This window comes from Ostrea edulis, chromosome 6 (genome assembly GCF_947568905.1).
Source record: "Ostrea edulis chromosome 6, xbOstEdul1.1, whole genome shotgun sequence".
NCBI lineage: Eukaryota > Metazoa > Mollusca > Bivalvia > Ostreida > Ostreidae > Ostrea > Ostrea edulis.
The window spans coordinates 13,561,644-13,566,643 of NC_079169.1; the positions used below are offsets into that span (position 1 = coordinate 13,561,644).

At 32.7% G+C, this 5,000-nt stretch overlaps 1 protein-coding gene across 10 annotated transcripts in view; it reads right to left on the reverse strand.

The window, feature by feature from the left end:
* Positions 1-1,292: 1,292 nt before the first annotated feature.
* The window catches only part of LOC125646096 (arf-GAP with SH3 domain, ANK repeat and PH domain-containing protein 2-like), an 87,104-nt gene continuing 83,396 nt past the window's right edge, over positions 1,293-5,000 (reverse strand). For all 10 annotated transcript variants that reach the window (XM_056141635.1, XM_056141632.1, XM_056141628.1 and 7 more), the window contains one exon: positions 1,293-5,000. This exon is cut by the window's right edge and continues 439 nt beyond it. The gene's annotated coding sequence lies outside the window, so the exon portion shown is untranslated.

The window sequence follows — 5,000 nt, forward strand, 5'->3', positions numbered from 1 at the left end:
GATGTGGCCCATGGGCCTCTTGTTACATTAACTTCCAGTGCCCGTGTGCTATCTCAGGCCACCAGCGATCGAAACAGGCTGACCGCTACAGATTAATATGCACATTCTATCGTTTGGCATTTCTTTTCTTCATTGTTCAAATCATCTCGTTTGTCTATTTTGGACTCTCAATTAGAAATAAAGTATTCTATCCATAAGATAAAGGTATTGTCATAAGAATGCCGCACATGCACTGGACAGGTATCACACCAATAATTATTTTTCACTATATATTACTACAGAAATAAAAAAAAATCATTAAAAATCAGTTTACAGAATTGATGCTGAATAACGCAGTCGGAAATGTTCTTTGATACCTGTCTCGTCTGCCGACACCGGAAAAACAACACCCTACGCGGTATTTTCGGGAAAAATACACGCAAACAAGACTAGCCTTACATCCACGTGTTTTTCACACGCGTGTGAACAGCCGGAGTGCACCTCAGGCAGTAGCCTCAATTTAATTAAAATTAGATCCTTTGATCCATTCACGTATATTGCTTAGATTGGAAGTAGACTCAGCTGCCAACAACAAATAGTTCTTTGTATACACTTGGTTATTCGGAACTATAAATTACACAAAAATTCCTAATCAGGGCTTCAAAAATTAAGAGAAAGGAAGAGGAGAAAATGAGAAAAATCGCGCATGGAAAAAAATTATTCTTTTATATATATGGAACTACAATTGACTAATGTCATTTTGGTTGGACAATTACTCGTGTGCTTTGTACAATTTGACTGGACAATTACTGGAGTGCTAAGTTCATTTTGATTGGACAATTACCGGAGTGCTAGTTAATTTTGATTGGACAATTACAGGGGTGCTAAATTCATTTTGATTGGACAGTTACTGGTGTGATACCTTAAAAGATGATTCATCTATTAAAATTGATGTTACATTTTTGCGAATGCATTATTCACCATTGTTTCGTTAGTGAAACTGAGTAAGTAAACAAGAATACTTAGAAGTATTAGAATTGTACATGGAGGATTTAATTATTCAAAAACTGAAAGGGTGAAATGTGAAGACTCCTTAAATTAATCAACAAAAGTTTCTGGAGCTGACAAAAATAACATTTACATGTACATTTGAGGACTCATTCGTATTTAGATAAAGTTTGGGCCGCAGGAAATCACCTTTTCATGCTACACCACATTTTTGGTTCTGATATAGTTATGTAACCTATGAGAAGAACAAAACGTTCAAACTTTTACGATGCATGATGACGAACAAGTAAAACACCACACACATGTGAAGTTGCAATATTTTATTGGATTTTGTAAATTGAATACGCATTTACATGTATTAAAGGCTACACGTCAATATCTATTGATGATGTAATAATAAAACCAGACGATGGTACCAAACATCTATATCTAACTAATGCTCTCTAAAACTTCAACATTTTCATCTGGGTGAGTAGGACAACATGTACATGTTCACCTGAGCATTTTTATTAGAAAGTTGAATTATTGCACAACATACAATTTCGTTTTGAGATTCTGCACATTGTATTTGTTAGGACAAGTTCATTTGTCTTAAGACATCAGTCATCATAAACGGCCATTACAGTGTACCTACTCACATGTATCTTTTCATATTTGCACCTACTGTATATTATCATTAGTTGTGCATGAAAAAAAGTTACCTTAATGTACTCAAGAACAAATAGTCCATGGACGTACAAAATCTACCATGTCTTAAATATGCAGACAGATGGATTGCATTTTATGTCATCAAATTATTATAATGGATTTTCAACTTGGACACCTTCTTTCCTTAAAAGCAAAACACTTCCTGGAATATGTTTTGGTGTATGTACATAGAAGATTAATTAAATAACCCATCAACTATTGGTGTGGACACAAATATAAAAGAAATCAATACAAGAAATAAAAGGTAGTTCAAAATGCATACTAATTGCAAAATTACATTTTTGGAAGCTCTCTTGCAAACTTTTTTCTTTGCTGTTTACAAATACGTTTATGTTAGATACTAGTAACTGATATATGATGACAATGTGCTCTGACAAACTTTTCTTGAGAAGAAAAAGCAGGAAAATACAAAGTATAAATCATTTCAGAAATTCACGAAACCACACCTGAAATTCCTGTAAATGTGTTAGTTTACATTAGCCTATATATTCTGTGTGTGCATGTTAATATGTGTGTGCATTACTTAAGAAAAGAACACTGTTAAAAAGTTCACTAGGATATGAGCTTGGTTAGCCACATGATCAAATCCTCTGAATTTCACAAATTCATAATTGACAAAAACGATCATTCAAAATTATGATCCAAACGATATGCTATGTGCTTTAGGTCATCAATGACCTCTTGACCCTTTCAAAAGTTCACACAAAAATGAAATGGTTTAGAAAAATTATTTACAAATGTAAATGTACAAACAACACTCTTGTAAATAAGATCTCTTGCACTGTAATTAACCTTTGTACACATCAACAGCTGTTCTCCAAGTGGTTCCTAACTGAATTTTTGATGTTGGGACTAAGATTATCTTAGTTATTGAATATCAAGAGAGGTAGATCGTCCATTCTGAACAGTGTTCATTAATATGCATACCAGTTCATGTTTAAAAAAAAATAATGCATTGCACAATTTAAAAAAAAAACCACCATATTTTACTGAATATGAAACTGCTGCCAAGCTTATACATGCACGCAAGTTTGTTAGAAACAAGCTGAATATTGTGTGAAGAGTTCAACAAAGGAGCTTAGTGTTAAAGCCTTATACTTTTACCACTTAATATGAAGCTAATATGACATCATCAGGAGAATATGAGATAAACTTTCATTTTACAAAGACATAAATATCATGAACATTTATATGTACAACAATTTCACAGTTGGTGTATAAATGAGCAGTCCATAGACTACATGCCATGCATTTTAAATACATGTACATTATTTGGTTTGAAACTTTTCTTTTTACTTTTTAAACACACATTAATTTTACCCGTCTGAGACAAAAAAAAATTAAATGTTTACAGTAATTCCTTCTGTAAACATTACAAAGATGCATCTATTTCAGTGCAAAAAAAAGATCAATACTTAAATAATAAAACATATCATTCAATATGGTGCAATCTATACCAGTTCAAATTTGGTAAGTGTCGAAAAGTAATGGTGCGCTGCTAATCACACGAGAAATTTAACGAGCAGATTGAACACACATTTTCTTTGGTATATAGAATACACGTAACCTGCCTGTGTTATACTGACACCGAGAAAGAAATGATGTGTTTTATAATGTGTGAGAAGTCTTGTGGGACCGGGTCTGCCAGTCACCAGGTATTTCATGATTTCCATAAATACACATTAAACATTAAGATAATAATATTTCAATTGATCACTGTCAATTTCTTAGGAATGACAAGTAAACATTCTAAATTGTCTGAGAATAACTGATAATTTGCAAATTACAGAAATATTACACTTCATTATTTTTGCAGTTCTGTTATTTCCTTGACAAAATTATACACGATATAACATGAGGAAGTCCTTAAATGTAACTGTTAGATATGAGGTGAAATTCATATAATATAATCAGTAACCAATGGTAGAAGTATTCTTGAAAAAAAAAATCTCACATCATATCCAACGACTCTTGCTACAAACATTTTTTTTTTTTAAAAAATGAAATTTAAATTGATGTTTTTATAAGTAAAATGAATACAATTTACGGAACATAATTTATTCCAATGATTTTTCAATTGAGTCCAGAACAGTAGGATATTTTAACTTCTGAAAATCATTTTTAAAAAATGTACAAGCCCCCCCCCCCCCCCCCCCCCCCCCCTTTAGGAGTTTTAAATTTGTACTTGTTACAACCAAACTAAGCCAAAAAAATATATATATCAACTCATGCATTCATTTTTATTTTCATAATCATTTGGGGGGGGGGGGGGGGTGTTGAACATTTTTTTTTTCATTCAATATATTTATGGTAATAAAGAATCTCATCTGCAATATAACCAATCTCATATGAACAACAGAAATGATGATTATAACCTACATGTAAAATGGAATGTCCCATTTTTCTCACAGATCACTAATCAGCAACCTGACAGATTCAATATTTACAAATCTATATTTACATGTATATATACAATTAGCACACCCTAATACTTAAATATATGGAATAATAAAATGCACTGGGAATGAGACATAATATCACATGTAACAAAGATGTAGCTGACCAGTGATATCACATGTAACAAAGATTTAGCTGACCAGTGATATCACATGTAACAAAGATGTAGCTGACCAGTGATATCACATGTAACATAGACTTAACTGACCAGTGATATCACATTTAACATAGACTTAACTGACCAGTGATATCACATTTAACATAGACATAGCTGACCAGTGATATCACATGTAACATAGACTTAGCTGACCAGTGATATCACATGTGACATACTTAGTTGACCAGTGATATCACATGTAACATAGACTTAGTTGACCAGTGATATCACATGTGACATAGACTTAGTTGACCAGTGATATCACATGTGACATAGACTTAGTTGACCAGTGATATCACATGTAACATAGACTTAGCTGACCAGCAATAACAAGTTATTAACGGTAAATGTTCTCGTAACAATCAGAAAACATGGTTCAAATGCAGAGCACATAGCAACATTTAAGTTTGCATGGGCTACAGGTTTCTTGTTCATGTAGGTTTGCAAATCTTTATTTTTGCTTTCAAAACAATCTACACTGTTCCTTCTGCTACAATGTCTATCAATTTGTACAATTGGTACTATTACTGGTGATGGGTGGCTAGGTACATGTATAAGCATCAAGAACACGGCGTAAAAACAAAACATAATGATCTCTGATGGGTTTGAATTGCACCTTTTTTCTGCATGCTACTTTTCCTATGCAAGATTTTTCTGAACAATTTTGAAATGCTGCACACATTATTTTAAA